Source organism: Zonotrichia leucophrys, chromosome 1, assembly GCF_028769735.1.
Source record: "Zonotrichia leucophrys gambelii isolate GWCS_2022_RI chromosome 1, RI_Zleu_2.0, whole genome shotgun sequence".
NCBI classification, from domain to species: domain Eukaryota; kingdom Metazoa; phylum Chordata; class Aves; order Passeriformes; family Passerellidae; genus Zonotrichia; species Zonotrichia leucophrys.
This window is the reverse complement of record NC_088169.1, coordinates 115470782-115487310: the sequence shown is the minus strand read 5'-3', so window position 1 is coordinate 115487310 and position 16529 is coordinate 115470782. Positions and strand designations below refer to the sequence as shown.

The window sequence follows — 16529 nt, the reverse complement described above, 5'->3', positions numbered from 1 at the left end:
AACTGGCATGTTTGAAAGACTGGCCTTAGAGAAATGAGTCTCTTTTAAATAGAGCTAAATATAAATGCAAACCAGCTCTCACTCTGTTTAAGTCTCTCTTATCTGCTGGTAGGAGTTCAGATTAGAGTGTCTGATTTAAATATCTTGAACCCACCCATCCTGCTGTTGCATTGACTCCCAGCTCAGCACCTGAAATGCAGGGCTGGACAGGAGCAGGAGCCCAGTGCTGATATTTCAGTAGCAGTTGTCCTTTTCCTGCTCTTTGGCTCCAAAAGCAACCTCTCCAGTTTTCCAGGGGATTAGACTCTTTTTTTTTGTTTTAATCAGTAACTGTGAGTAAGTAAAAATGCGGATGGGATTTGCTGCTTTTCCTAAGCTCGCTCTGCCCTTCTGGCCTGCTGCTGGCATCCTCCAAGTGGGAAAGTTATTCTAAGGATACCGTGGAAGTGATGTCAGGGGTGACATTCAGAACCCTGATGTGTGTCACTTGTGCTTCTTGGGGGCTGAGCCAACAGGATGTTCCTGGAAAAGGGCAATGCCCAACTTTGCCAGTTTAATGCTTTCCTCCCTTTTCTTGCCTCTTGAGTCCTCACTTTGATCCTGCATGTAAAAAATGAAGAAGGATCCTGGGATATTAAATACTCTGGAGTTTCAAGAACCATCTAATTTTAGAAGCTCATTGCACACCTGGAAATGTTGAGTCATTTTTTGTTGTTCCATGGAGTTTTCCTGGAGGGATGTTTTCCCCTGGTGGATGTGTGCAAGGTGCTGCTGAACCACAGGCCCTTTTAACCCTTTTCATTAAAAACTCCTTCCCCTCCTGAGTGGCCAAAGCCAGCTCCTGGTGGCCCCAAGGCAGCTGCCAGTTTTTAAGGAGAGGAAAGACAGGAAGGTGCTTCCAGCCAGGAATGACCCTGTGGTTTCCTGCAATGTTCTCTGCCTCCCAAAATTATTTCTTTCCATGCCTTTATTTCCTGCTAGGTGTTTGCACAGATGTTTTCCCTTCCAGTTGCTCCAGGTCCATTCTTAGATTCAGATCCATTCTGGATAATTTGTATACATTCATTAACATTTTGCCCTGTTTTTCCACAATTTGGGTCCTAAGTGCATTAGGCTCCATGACAAATGTCTCTGGTATCCTCTCTGTGGTGTCTCCCTGCTCATGGTGTAACATTATTGCCTTTAAATTCTGTTTCTTTAATTCCATTCCCTGTGTGAGTAGAGGTGTCTGAATTAACCTTCACAATGAACCTGCCAGGGCTTTTCCCAGTGCCCAAATAGATTCTCATTAATCCCTCTTTTGTAATGCAGGGAAGGCTTGTGCTGGAGTGTTTTGCTTTGATTTTATTATTTTTATTTTTAAATAGAGGAAAAGGCCACACTGAGGCTGCTCTCACTGAAAGGTTTATTTTTATTTCTAAGACAATGGCTGCATATAGTTTTTAATGCTGTCCTTTCTGGAGGTTGACTGCTGTTGGTAGCACAGTCAATATTTCCTTCAATTAACAATAATCTTAGATAATGAAATTGTTGTCTTTTCATTACAAAGTCATTTGTGACTTAGAAACCTGGAGGTGCCTTATATAATATAACTTGCACAAGTGAAAATAATTATTGCAGAGTCAATTCTAGAAGAAGTTTGGGAAAATTGTTGAAAACAGGGAGTAAAGAAAGTGAACGTTGACATTTGGGGGAATTTTCCCCTTCCCCATTTTGAGGGCTTTGGTTGCTCAGAAGGCTGAACCCAAAATGTTGTGCAATGGGATTTAACCCTGCAGAATGTCAGACATTTGCTGAATGTTTTTATCTTCATTTGATAAGCAGTTGTGGAGTATGTTTTTATGCTACCTCTCTTTTATGAGAACCCTCTGCAATCTACCAAAGCAGGTGTTTTAATCACCACATCCTAATTAACTCAATCTATTTTATAATCCATCCACCCAGCTCCTACCACTGGAGTCCAGTTTTGTAGAAAGAAGAAGGAAAATAATGGATTCAAAGAGAAATATAGAAGAATAATTGTAATCAGATTGTGATTGAAATATAGCTAATAAAACAAAAGAAGAAAACTAAATTTGGGGCATAGGAGGGAGGATAAAATTAAAAATCTTGTTTTGCTGCACAGGAGCACATGGAGCTGAGGGAGATGTTAGGGAATGATCTTCCCTACTTAGTAGCTGTGGTAATCTTGGGAAATATGAAGGGATTTAATCTATTTCTTAGCAAGAAGAAAGTGGGAATGGAAGGAGGAATTCTGGGCTGCAGGAACCTGCCTTGGTGTCTTTGCTTGACTTGATGAGAGGGATGGAGAGGGACTTGTGATGGGAGCTTGTAGTGCCAGGGCACAGGGGATGGTGTCCCACTGCCAGAGGGCAGGGTCAGGTGGGATATTGGGAATTCTTGGCTGTCAGAGTGCTGAACCCTGGCACAGAGTGCCCCACAGGCAGCCACTGAAAAAATACTGATTTTTTTCAATGTTCTTGAAGTTTTCCCTGACTAAACCCCAGATCTCACTCTTCATGAACCAGGCTGTGCCAACAGGACCTCTCAGCACTGTGCTATTTCTCTAGATTTTCCAAAGACTTACATTCTCACAAATTCACCTGGTTTTTCTCCTCCTTTAATGCACGTCTTTGCGCTTCCACTCAAACACACTGATTGGGAGTGATTGTTTTTCTGTAAATACGTCCAAATTTGGTCAATCCTGCCTGTTGCCTGCTGCTTTTTGAGCAGTGGCAGAGGGCAGGGATGTGTGCTGGCAATTCCTTCTCTGCAGCTTTTCACAGCTTCTCTCTGCAGCAGCAGCATCCACTCCCTCTGAACTGAATCATTTTGACTTCTGGTCAGGAAAAGACAGAAAAAGAGCCAAAAAAAAATCCAAAAAAGGGTAAATCTGCTGAGTGGCAGCACAATGCAAGCAGGGATTGATGGTGAAAGATGCAGCACCAAGGTTAATGAGAGGTGGGCACTGTTGTTCTCCCTCTCTGCAGCAGCCAGAGCAGAACAAAAGGGGGAATGTTTGGAGAATCCCTCAGCATTGAAGGTTGTGGCAGTGCTGTCCTCCTGCCAGATCCTGGGAACCCTCTGGATGTTCAGCACCACTGCACACTCACCTTTAGTGCTTGTCAGCAAGAGCTGTGGACTTGCTTGGTTTATGCACGCATGAGGATGTGAAAATACCCCAGAGTGGGGACTTGGAGCAAACTGAGGCATCAGAGCAGCTCTGCAATGAAATAATGATGGTGGAAGTGTGGGGATTGAGGTGTGAAAGCAGCAAAGGAGTGCTTGGTGATCCTGTGGTTGATGCTGAGCCTGGTGCAGCAGGCAAGGCTTGCTTTCCCAAAATCCAAGGGGGGAGGAAGATGTGAGGGAGGTGGTTTTCTCCCCCATTTGCTTGAACACTTATTTTCAGCTTCTTTCTTGCCACAAAAGGAGTAATTTGTTTAATTTTGCAAAATGTTACTGAAGCTGTTGGAAGTGGAGCTGCAGCCCACGTCTTCTTAATAAATGAGTGTGTGTATTCCTGGAAGGAAGTTAAAATGGGGCTGTGTTATATTTGGTACCTCCTGAAGTACTGAGGCTACTTTGAGTACAGAATGTGCTCTCAGAAAGACTCATTTGCCACTGCAGAGCTTGATGGGATGAGATTTGTCAAGTCCTTGTCTCTGCTGAAATTCATTTATGCTTTCTTCTCTCTCCTGAAGATATTTTAGGGCTCTATCTCTGAATTGAAGGGCCATAAAAACAAGTCAAAAAGCCTGAAGCCAGAATTAAATTCCAAGCAATGAATATGCTTCTTATAATGTAGAAATGCTGAAGCCAAGCACCCGTGGAAGCAACAGGTGGAGATGTTCCTGACCTGTTTTCCCGAGTGTGCTCATGCTCCTGCTGGCACCAGGGTTGGGATTATTGGCCCATTGGAGCATCAGCAGGGTGGGTTTTGAGTTGTTTCCAAGGATGCCATCTCTGATGGCAGGTGGTGGCTTCCTGCAGGAGGCAGGAAGAGGAAAGATTCAGTAAAAATGGAGATTTTACTGTTTTCTGTTCACTTACAAATTCATGCTGTTTCATTAGCTGGCTGGAAGGGTCTGGTGGTGTAGTTCTACAGGGAAAAGTGGGATGTACCAGCACTCCTTAGAAAAACCTCAGTTATTTTCCTGGATTCAATGTTTTCTGCCTCCTGCTTTCTCCCCCAGAGTGTTTTTTGAGTGAATGTAAACTAATACAGGATCAGTGGTTAGAAACCATGAAAAAATATTTAATGGAAACCTTTCGGTGCTGGGTTGATTAAAATAAACAACTGTTCCGAGGAGCTGGTCCTGCTTTGGGAACAGTGGGGTTTCTGTTCCTCCCTATAATGCATAAAGCATGTGGAGTGCCTCGAGAGCTTTTTTTGGGTGCTGCACTTCATTTTGAGGGATTTCATTTTCAGTTCTCGGAGCTTTTGTGTCAGCTGGGAAGGGAGGATGTAGGAGTAACATGTAAAACTCAGGCTAAAACCTGTTTAGTCCCAAATCCTGACAAATAGCTGGTAAACAAGTATTTAAATGCAAGCTTGGACTTTGTTTTCTCCCTCTGGGAAGCTGGGAAGGCCTTGCTCTTATTGCCAGCTCTGGTGTCCCTTCCCTCTCCTCGTACCCTGCGGCTCCAGTGCTCCTCCTCTCTTTGCCCACATTTCTTACATGTCCCATTTCTCCTTCTGCTCCAGTGGAGGTGAAGGCCACTCTGAGCTGGGAAGAGCTGTGTTTCCTTCCAGCAGGTTTTCCACAGAGCCTCACGGGTGTTTCTCTGTCTCTCTTGCTGCTGCAGAGCTCTGGAATGCTGTGAAGACTCCCAGCCCAGGCACACTCCTCTGCGGATTATCTCCATCCCAAGGAAGCTCGTATCCAAGAGGTACCAGTTCTTCCTGTCTTTGTGCCCTTCAGTTTTAGCTGCTCCTCCCAAAGCCCTTTCCCTGCTCCCTCCAGACAGGAGAGCCTTGGGTGCTGTGGAGAATTTCTGGGTCAAGAAATGCATAAGCTGAAGCTCCAGCAACACTGTGTGCCTGGTGTGTTTTATTGTGTTGATTTAGAAAGTTAATAAACATCAGGTCTTCAGCAGCCTGAGTAAAACACACAGTACTTATGTGCTGCTCCTGTTAAGAATTGTGAGAGGGGTTTTTTTTTAGTGTTTATTGGTCTTAATATCTTCCTAGTAAGTAATACATTTTTGTTCTATATTAAAAAGGAGACTTGTGTTCATTAGCTGGGTCAAAATCCCCAGGTTGGCACAGACACCATTCCTGATATAAACTTCTGTCATTTGCCTGGAGACAGGCAAATGGTTTTCTGATAGCTTCTATTTCTTGGGAGAAGAAAGCTGGAAACAGTGTTTTCAAATAGAAACTTTGCAATGTCATTTGGTTGGAGCAGTTTCTATCTTAACTCCTTATTTTAGTTGATAGAGTCCAGCTTGATGAGACCTGAGCAGGTCAAGCCGTTTGAGCATGTACATATATTTTTATATATGTGTGTATTTTTTTATATATATGTGTAAGAGAATTTAATATAACAGTGGGACAGCATAATCTACAGGAGCTGTGAAACAGGAACATATCCCCTCAGGAAATCCCTCTGGAAAGTATGCTGGGAAAATATTCCTGTGTGCCTGCCCTTCAGTTTTCCCTTAGGGATTCACACTTCCCTGTTGGGCAGAGAAGACACAGGGGTGGCTGAAGTGTCTGTCTGACCCCATCCAGCTGTTCTTGTGCAGGAATATGGAAAAACCAGGCTTGACTCTGGTTTTTTCCATTTTATGTGTTTTGCTGCTCACTTAATGACATGAACTTTAAATGTCAGCTGCTCTTGGGTCTGCTGCACTGCGTTGGGATCAAACCTTTGGGCATGCTCTGACCCTTATCCTCACAATAATTTAGCACTGCAGCCCTGCTTTGGGACAAGCTGCCCTAAATCAATGCCTCCTTTATAGATACAGACAAAATCTGGGGATTTCTTTCTCTCCTGCCACCCCTGCTTAGGTGGGATGGGACAGAAAATGCCAAGGATTTCAGAAAAGCTTTTCCTTGTTTGAGGCAACAACAGTGTCCCCTTTTTCCCCTCTTCATGCTAGAAAAAAGGATAAATGAAGAAACAAAAGAAATGCAGAGCTGTGGAAGGGGAGAGGCAAAGCCAAGGGTGGGTTTGGTGGGTGGTGAGATGGGAGAAGGGACACCAAGTAAGGCTGGAAGTGATGGGTGGGAGATCCAGGGAACCACATTGTGCTTGAAGTGGGAATATGTGGAGTGTTGGCTTTGCATAAAAAAGCTCCTGATCGAATCCAGCTCCAGATTAAGGAAGGTGAAGCTCAAGAGTGAAGTTGATGGAGCCTGTGGAGATTTGGCTGTCCAGGCAGATCGAGGTTGCTCTCCAGGCTGTGATTGTCCTGCTGGGGATCTCCAGCAAATATTTCCTTCTGGGTGGCTTTATCTTGGGTTGAACCCCTCCCTGTTAGACTCAGTGTTCATTCAGAAATCAAAAGGTGGAGGAAATTGAGTTAAACTTGAAGGTAGGTGTGAGTGCTCCATGCCTTAGCTTACTTAGGTTGTTTCCTGCTTGGGAAATACCCCACTCTTCCCATTCTAATTGAAATTCCAGCAATTAAATAGTTAAACATGGTGTGTCTGTAAAATCCATGTGTTTCTATAAATACCTCTCTTATCTCTGTAATGCTTTGGTTTGATGTAAATATTTTTAAATGTGCTTTTACATTAGGCTGGTTTTTATCCAGTGTGTGTGAGTGGAATTTGGAACTGGGCCTGACTTTATACTTCTGCTCCTCAACATTTCTGAACTCATGTGGAAAATTTCTGGACTTTAAGTCTCCTGAGCATTTCTGCCACTTTGGTGGGGACTTCACTGGGGAGCACTTTGCCAGCAGCTCTTGGACACTTTGATGCTGTTGGGAACAAATTTAGTGAATTTTTTTAGAGCAGGAGCTAATCCTTTTGTTCACAGATCTGAAGTTTTCCTGCACTGCCAGCTCTGTTTTGGAGAACAAAATTCCTTTCAGAGAACATGTGATATGGAAAATGATTTCTGTCAAGCCAAGTTTTGTGCTGCATCCAGCTCTGGGGCCCCAACATCAGCAGCAGGACCTGGAGCTGCTGGAAAGGCTCCAGAGGAGGCCCCAGGGCTGGGGGTGCTCACCTGGAGAGGAGAAGGATCCTGGGAGAGCTCAGGGCCCAAAGGGGCTCCAGGAGAGCAGGAAATGGACTTGGGACAAGGGATGGAGGGACAGGACACAGGGAATGGCTCCCACTGCCAGAGGGCAGGGATGGATGGGATATTGGGCAGGAACTGTGGCAAAAACCTTTTAAAAGGGGATTTTTTAGAGGAGTGGATCTGACTCAGGAAAGTATAATCAAGGGTGTTGCCTAGGATGAAATGCTGGGTCATTAATCCTTATATTTCATCACCTTATACAAGGAGGAAGTTTCCCTGTGTGATCTATTATAGCATATTTACATTTATCATAAAAGCCCCAAATGGTTTGGGTTGGAATGGACCTTAAAGCCCATCCAGTGCCACCAGGACACCTTCCACTATCCCAGGTTGCTCCAACCTGGTCTGGAATGCTCCCAGGGATTAGGACAGCTTCTCAGGGCTTCCCCACCCTCCCAGGGAAGGATTTTTCCTAAGATCCAGTCTAAGCCTCTCTGTCAGTTAGTGAAGTGTCTGTCTCCATCCTTCCCTTCAGGTCCTGGAAGATCACCATTAGGTCACCCCAAAGCTTCTCTTTTCCAGGCTGAACCGTCCCAATTCTCCCAGCAGAGCTGCTCCATCCCTCTGATCCCTCAGTGCCTTGTCTGGCTCTGCTCCAGCAGCTCAGCAGCAGCACTGTGCTCTGCTCAAGGCTCTGGGGCTGAGGTGAGCTGATGGGAAACACCCTCCCTGTCCCCCCACCTTTCCACAGCGCCTTCCTGCAGTGTTCTCCACATTCCTGCCCTCACAAAGGCCGTGCTGGAAGCAGGGGCCTTTCTCTCAGATGTATAATTCAGCCCCTGTTCCCAGCGTGCCAGCCTTGTTTGTGTTGATGAATGAATGTTCCCTGTGTACAGCCTGCAGATTGCTCTGCTCCTGGACTGCAGTCCTGCTCAATGTACCTGCTTCTGATTAAGTGCATTTGAATTTGGGAGTGTGCTTAATGAGCTACACCTTTCACAGATTCTTTTGTTAATTCAGAAAAGCTGCCTGCTCTGATTTATGGCGCCAAAAGGGGTAAACTGCCATTAAAAGCATTAATTAGTCTTGGTTGACTGCACAAAGAATAGACTTGGTGTGAGCCAGTTTTTGATTTAGCCCTTTGATTTTTGCCTAAGCTTGTTAGAGGGTCTGTATCTCTGGCTGTGTCATGCTGGATTGTATAATTGGAATTTTGTGTGAAATTCTTGGGCTGATGGAGGAAGAGCCAATTATAATCAATAAAGTTGTGAGGCAATTGGGCAGAACTTTGCAGATAGTTTAATACAGAAATGTTCCTTTTTAACATGTGGAAGTGATGACTTGGGACTGTCAGGTTGGCAGGAAGGAAGGATCCCCAGGAGCAGGTAACCCAGGATTGTGTCCACCATCCTTGGGGTTGTGGGCTTTGACTGTCCCCAGGGAAGGAGACTGCACACCCCTCTGGGCAGCCTGGTCCAGCGCATGGTCACCTCACAGCAAAGTTCTTCCTCCCCTTCAGGAGGAACTTCATCATTCCAGTTTCTTCCCATTGCCTCTTGTCCCATTGTACCACCCAGCAGAGCCAGGTGGTAGCACTGGTGGTTTTTTCTTTCCCTCTACATCTTTTTCCATTTTCTACAGGTTAATTGGAAAAAAGCCAAAAAGCCCTAAATGCTGGAACATTGTCTGAGTTGTATCCTTGGAAATCCTGTATTATATTGATGAGTGTGTTTCAGTGTCTGGTAGTTCATGTATTTCTCAATTCTGGCCACCAATTCTACACACAAAAGTTTGAAAATTAATTGAAATGCAAATGATAGCCTAAGCTTTCTTTCCAATAGACTTTCCATAATTATGCTTGACTGCAAAAAAACAATTCCATTGCTATAATTTTGGTAATTGCCTCTGGTCCGTTTGAGTATTAAGATTTCCCTCTGTCTGTATAAAGTTTCCTGCTCTCTCAGATATTATCACGTTAACTTCTCCATAAAAAGAAGGTTGGATTGGGCTTCCATCCCAACTTGTCCTTAAGGAGCCAGCAGTTGGATCCTCCAGCTCTGCCTTATTTTCCTGGCAGCACTAGAGGGTTCCTTCTCCCTTCCTTCTCCCTGCATGCCTGGAGAGATGATGGTCGTACTGTAGGACTTTGGAGTACTGAACTGGAAATATCCTCTGGATATTCAGGGAGATGGGAACTGCCTTTAAAATGCATTTTTAGCAAAAACTGGTTCCTAACCGCAGCACAGATCTGAAATGACAAATGTCTTTAGAGGCATGGGGGTATTTAAGAGCTGTATTCCCTTCCCTGAACCATCCAAGTCCTCGGGGCAGTGAGTTTCCAGTGTCTGCCATGTTTGGCAGATGGATTTTTGGGTAAGAGTGAAAGCCCTTGAGCTGCTCTTTGCTTTTTCCCTCTCAGCCAGCACATCCTTGGAGAGAAGTCCATCATGTTGGAAGCACTGGAACAGCCAGGGAGGTGTGAGCTCCCCATCTTTTCACATCCACAGCCTGGGCTGGGTTATTCCCAGCTCCCACAAATGTTCCCAGCTTTGTCTCTCCATTATTTGTTTTCCTTTCCCATTGAAGGAAGTGGTTCTTTCCAGTATAAGAAGCATTAAATTGACTTAAATGCTTTGTTTGCCAAAGTAGCTCTTTGAAGTGGATCTTTCAAGTTTCTTATGTGATCTGGGGTTTGATGAGACACATTTTAACCCAGCAATCTCACAGTGAGGAAGGAAGAGAAGGAACCTTCTAGCTCTGCCAGTTCTGATCCTAACTCACATTTTCCACATTCCCTTTTAACACTTGACTTGTGCTGGAGCATCCAGACATTGCAGGGTGATCCTGGGATCAGCAGGATCTCACTGGTCAGCTTTTCCAAGCTTGTCTGCAGCATTAAGTCTCAAACTGGAAAGGTAATCCCCTCAGGAGGCTTGACCTACTCTTCAAATTACTTTCTCCTGTTCTTTTGAGGCGTTGGCTTTTATTCAGATGGTTTTTTCCTCCTCATCAAGGCATCTCGTTTAATTGCTGTGACTGCCAGGCAGAAACCTCTCTCTCACTCTTACAGACCTCCTTTTCTTCAGCTCCTTCATAATAAAGTGGTTTTTGGAGCAGGGCCAGGCCTTTAGCCCAAAGTGTCCTCTGGTTTCATATCAAACAAGGGACAGCACAGCCAGATTGCTTCCCTAATCCCTCTTCCCAAAGACAAAGGTGTCAGCACTGTCTAGACATTGGTGTTCCATGTGCTCATTCAGGGCTGAGGGTTCCCCCTCTCTCCTTTTCATCCCACACAATTGTCCTCAAAGCCTCCTAATCTGCCATTGCTCAGTGGGTGAAATCCCCCATGCAATTTGGGTTGGATGTGTCCAATTTGGGAGTAGGTGGTCTGTGCCCCTTTGGAGCAGTCAGAAAAACAGGATGAGTGAGTTCTTGCTGCTGTACAGACCAAGCATTTAAAATCTCTTTTTTCCCCATATTCATGCTGTATCCAGCCAGGAGATATTACACAGCAGCTGTTCTTAAACTTTTATATTTCTTTTATGGTTATTTAATGTCTTTCTTTGGGTCAACATTTTGCAGCTTTTCCATGGGGGAGTGGGTCCTTGCAAGCTACAGATTTGGAGTAGGAAAAGTAACAATTCAGCTGGTTTCCTGGTCCTTTGAAATTTTCCTTCTAGTGATGGCAGGCTTTGACCTCTCCTTGCTTTGGAAGTGTTCTGCTGGGAAGTTTAGCTAATGGGAGATCATTAGGATCCTGTTTAGCTTTGGATGTGTCTGGGTGTGTAATGGAGAGGTTAGGTACAAAAAAATTAGGAGAACTGAAGACCAACTGAGAGCAGGGAAAATTCACAAATTCTTGCTGCCCAGAGTTCTTTCTCATTTTGGAGCTCCTTACAACCCTTTTGGGGAAGAAATTTTCCCTGGGAGCAGAACCTGACTCCCCCAGCAGCCCCCTCCTGTCAGGACACTGTGGCTGATAATTCCTTGGCACTTCAGGGTGCTCCTTGTGCCTGTCTGTCAGGAGAATGGTTGTGTTTTGTGTGTTCTATACAGCTGAGTGTGGCATTTCAAGTTAAAAATAAGACATCTTTAATGTCAAGATTGCAAAGTTCAAAAAGCAGAACGGGGCTGGGAGTCAGTAGCTGCACTTGCAGTTTGTTCTATATTTATGTGAGGCATTATCAGCAGGATTTCTGTCCAGGATTCTCTCCCCTAAAAGTCATTCATCCACAGAAGGTGTCTTGGGCTGAGGGCCATGGTAACTGGGGGAAAATTAATTACTTAGAACTTGTGAGGCCACCTAAAAATGAAGTTCCTTGTTTCTTCTCTAGGCATTTAAAATCTCTTTCAGCTTGGTCTAGTAGGTGTCCCTGTTCATGGAAAGGGATGGGAATGAGATGGGCTTTAAACCCCCTTCCAACCCAAACCACTGTGGGATTCTGTGGAAACAAGCAGCACTCTACATTTGTGGAGCTGCTGTTGCCTTGTCTTTGGGTAGGTCGGGTTTGAAAGGTGTTTCTTCAGCAAAAGTGCCTGAAAAGAGCTGATTATTCATCAGAAGCTACCAGCAAAGGGGTTTGCTGATTATTCATCAGAAGCTACCAGCAAAGGGGTTTGCTGTTGGTCCCAGGCACTGCTCAAGGAGTGTTTTGCCAGTTCATTAAAGCTTGGATGGGGATTTACCAGCTGATAGCTTTGGTTCCCCTGGTGGACTCGGGCTGCAGCCCCTAAACATTGTGCATTTAACGTTGAAATAAAGTGGGGTTTTGGAATGAGAAGCCAGTTCTCCTGTTAGTTCAGGAAGGATTACGGAGGATTACAGAGTGGGTGTGGGTGCTCGTGCTCTAAACTGTTAATCCATATATTTTATTGTTAGAAAAATTCATTTTCCTGAGGGTTATTTGGCACTGCAAGTGCGTCAGCAGGATCTCTGTAATGCAATCAGAATATCTTCTACACAAGAGGAAACGTGTATTCTTTTTCCTCAAACAAAAAGACAACTTGCTTTACAAGGAAAAAAAAATTCCTTTCACAGTCTTAAAATAATTCATTGGGGAAAAAGAAAGCTTTTTGTTTTATGAGGGGTTTGTGTCTGCAGGATCCCAGCTGAATGCCATGTAGGAATTAAGTAGTGCTAGTGTTGATTAAAAAAAAAAAAAGGAATTCCTTGGACATGGGAGGTTATCAGTCAAATCCTGCTTAGAGAAATTGTTGTAATGTGCTGCCTTCAACACCTGACTGAGGCATGGGATGGGCAATAATGTGAGCAGAGTGGGCAGTGTAAGATCATCACCCTTCTCCTGATAATTTAACTCCATTATCAGTTGTAGCAGGAGTAGCTGTTGGTAAAATGAGAGGAGAAAATCATCCTTACACTTGGATTGTCCTTGTTCTCATCCCCCTGCCTCAGGGCTCGCTGCCAGTGCAGGGAGAGCATTGCAGGATTCCCTGTGGCTCTGCCTTCCCCTGTGTGTGTTTTTATAGAGTTCCTGCTCTTGTCTGCTCCTTTGATTCTGCTGTTTCCTCAGAAGGCCACACACAGAGCTGAACCTTCAGTTCTCCTCACCATTGCCATCTTCTGTGCCATTTTCTTTATCCCTTTCCAGTCCCACCTGTGAAATAGGTGTGGTTTAAAAACAGAAACCCCAAATGCCAGGTTTATCATCCCATTTTTGTGTTGCTCTCCCGTGGCTCACAAATGAGGGTCGGCCTCAGAACAGACACAAATGAGTTTTAGTGGCTCTTGAATGCTTTTGCAGGCTGATGAAGTTGAAGCAGAGGGAATTAAAATGTCAAGGTGCATCTGGGAAAGAGTAGCAATGGCAGTGGGGAGGCATTCCCCCTGGTCCTGTCCCTCCATCCCTTGTCCCAAGTCCCTCTCCAGCTCTCCTGGAGCCGCTTTAGGTACTGGAATTCAAAAAAAGAAATGCAGCATTTAATGCATTTTTTAATCATTTGGCAATTTCATTTTCATTGCATGGATAGAAATATTGCAGCATTCAATCAAGAGTTTCAGAAGCTCCATTATAAGTGATTTTTGGATAGGCAAAAATTGCCTCTAGGGGATCTTTCTAAAGCATCAGCCACAGCAATAGGAGCAGGATTTATTGTTTTATTCAGCACACACACGTTACCTTGCATGTCTCAGCAGATGATTTCACTCTCTGCACTTCTCTCAGGGCTCTCTGAATCTCCCAACTTAATTATGACTATTATGAATAATTTACTCTCCACAAACATTGCTTTGTCTCTTCTGTCTCTTTCCCAGTTTCCACTGCTGGTCCCTCTAAAGGCTCTGGGAGCACCTTGCTGTCATCCTTTTGGAAGTCTGAAATCCCATGTTTCATACAGGCTGTTTCCTATTGCTTAACTGCTCCCTAATCCATAACATTCCCTTTTCCTATTGTCCCATTACTTTAATTTTTTAATAGTGTCTCGCTGGGGCTTTTGTAAGCAGCTTTTTGAGGTGGTTTATTCCCCAGTCCTGGACTCTTTAGCCACAATTGAAGGATTTGGGCTGAGTTATTTTGCTTCCCATGCTGTGTCTGTTTATCTGAGTGAGGGCACTGCAGCATTGCAGCCACTTTGCTTCATGGGAGAGGACATTGGCTAATTCCATGGTAATCCTTAGGACACTTGTTAACGAGAAGGACAAGTCTTGTGCTGTTACATAGTGAGAGATGTGAATGTGATAAAGGATTTTCAAACACATCATGGACAGGGCATTCTGAGTTTCCCCTGACTTTTCAAGTAAACAATATTTGATTTTGTTGACTTTAGCCTATATTTGCTTTCTCTTCCCTCATGGAGTTGTCTGGAAATTCCCAATCCTTCCATACTTGGAATAAACGTGGATCAGATCGGTATGTGCTATTTTTACTTTCTAGCTTGTTTAAGGTGTTCTCTAGTTTTGTTTAAGCTTTTCTTGGTTTGGATTTTGACTCATTTGCTTCCCATGACTGTTTTTCACTGAGCATCCTCCTCCCTGCTGTCCTGTTCCTTCCCCCGTTTTTTGGAGGTTCTCTCACATTCCTCAAGCAGACCACAGGCAGAGTCTGATGCCTTTCATTTCCCCACCTTTGGACTCTTTTTACATGAATTGATCCATGTTTTAAACCCTCCTGTGAACAGATGCAAATTTGTGTGTCACCCTGCACACTTTGGAGAGCACTGGCTTTTTCCCTGTCCCAAATAAGATTTTATTCTTGGCAGGGAAGAGCTGAAGTGCTGTTTGTTTGCAGAATTTCCGGATGACTGACGGCATGCTCAGCCCTCGGAGTCCTCACGGTAAACACAGCTCTTGCTATTGGAAAAACACATCAGAAACCCCAAAATAAAGCAGGGAATGTACAGAATTCCCAAGTTAGGAGCACCACGTGCAGCTCTTGGTGGCAGTTGGTTTGATTCTGAGATGTAGGAGAAGTGAAATCTTTCAGATGTGTTCCAGGGAGAGCCAGAACATATTTTTTTTCTTTTTCCTACTCATCCGGAAACACTTAGGAACGAGCAATTCCACCTCTTTGTCTTGTTGATGGCTGTTTTCTCCTGGTATAAGGAAATACTTTCCACTTGTATTAGATCATTATCTCACAGGGATGTGGAGCAGATTTCCATTTGCTGTTCTTGGCTGGGAAGGGCAAAATGAGAGAAATCTGCGGGAAGTTGGGGAAAAAACCTGAGAATATGAAGTGCCTTAAGCTGCTCGACTGTGTGTTCTGACTTAGCCTGAAAATTCCTCTTTTTTTGGGGGTGCCTGTGGTGAGAATAAGTGGGGAAGACACTGTGCCACTGGTGGGGGTGCTGCTGTATTGTTGTTTTTATTTGGGGCTGGCAAAGCCTCTTAGTGCCAGTTGGATTCTGAACCCCAGTGTGAGGGGATGCCTTTTGTAACTGTACCAGTGCTAAATCCCTGTCCCACAATAATTCCCTGCTCTTTCACCTGTGTTTCAGGAAGCCTTTGGAAAGGGAGTTGTCAGGTCAGATGGTCTTTCTTTATTAACTAGAAATCCCCTGGAATTTCTTGGTAAATACCCTGTAGGATATGCTCCTGGTATAGGTACCCAGCCAGCTCTGGCCTCAGAATAGCTCAAAAGCCATAAGTAAATATGTTCTTGGAATTACATTTTAAAATTGGTTTTCATATTTAACTGGTTTTGAAGTTAAAACCTAATTATGAATATTAAATTCAGGTTAAAGAATCCAATTTTCTTCTAGTTCTGCATTAAATGAGCTGCCAGAACTCACCTGGTGGCAACAGGTTGGGAAGGAACATTCTCTGAGCTGGCATCACTAAACTGCAGATTCCAGCCTAAAACTGTATTTTAAACATGAATTTGCATAGAATGGAGGTCCTGTCTTTCAGAGAAAAAAAAATTAATTAGCTCTCCCCCAGCTGGCCCTATCTATGATGAGCCTGCAGTGGAAAAGTAGGATTCATGCTTTGGAAAAAGGGGTGTTTGCCAGGTTCTCATCTGAGTTCTAAAGAGCAGCTTTGGCTTTGAAATGAGCCGTGAGTTCACGGTGCCCTTCTATGGATGAGTGAATGAAGGATGGATTTGGGCAGTGCTGTCTGTTTTCCTGCTCCTTTGTGTGACGTGGGCAGGGCTGGCCATAAAACCCAGCGGAAAATTCCCCCATGTGTTTTGTGTTGCTGCGAGTTCAGGTTGTGCTGCTCCATTCAGAAGGGGAGGCTGAAACACATGTTGGCAGCAGTTAAAAGGGACAGTGTTTACTGCTCATCCCAGGAAACATCAGCTGTTTATGCTGCTCAAGCACTGGAGCACTTCTGGAACAGGGCAGCTCTTGCAGCTGTCCCAGAGTGGCTCCTCAGTGGGGCCCAAAGCAACTTTACCCTGTCCAGGGTGCCTTGGATGTGATGTAGAAATCTGAGGGGCCAGGCAGAGGGAATTCCAACAAAGCCATGCCAGCCACGAGCCCCTTCTCAAATTGTAGCTGATTTCTGGGCCAGGGAGCTCCAAGTGGTGGAGTTGGCTGATTGAGGGTGTTCTCTCCTGGAGCCCCTTCAGGCCCTGCAGGGGCTCTGAGCTCTCCCTGGAGCCTTCTCCTCTCCAGGTGAGCGCCCCCAGCCCTCAGAGCATCCCCATGGCCTCTTCCTATCATTTAGGAATAGCCAAATTCCTTTCATTTTCAAGGCAGATCACTGTAATTTCCCTTGAGTTTTGCTTTATGGATATTTTTAATGAGGTTCCAATGCGGTGAACAGAAACTTTTGACTTGCTTATCTGTGAATTTGCACTGATCATTGACAGAGGTGTGAAAAGGAAAGTAAATCACACGTATCCTGATAGAGTGTGGATTTATCTGACC

General features: G+C 44.6%; 1 protein-coding gene across 6 annotated transcripts in view; it reads left to right on the top strand.

Annotated features, from left to right (window-relative positions):
- The window catches only part of FAM168A (family with sequence similarity 168 member A), a 120635-nt gene that overhangs the window by 31364 nt on the left and 72742 nt on the right, over positions 1–16529 (top strand). For 3 of the 6 annotated variants that reach the window (XM_064728602.1, XM_064728610.1, XM_064728637.1), the window contains exon 2: positions 4810–4893. The exons of 2 other annotated variants lie outside the window; for them this stretch is intronic. The gene's annotated coding sequence lies outside the window, so the exon portion shown is untranslated. Of the gene's footprint in view, positions 1–4586; positions 4714–4809; positions 4894–16529 lie in introns of those variants that run through there. One more of the 6 variants, XM_064728619.1, reaches the window with a different exon arrangement.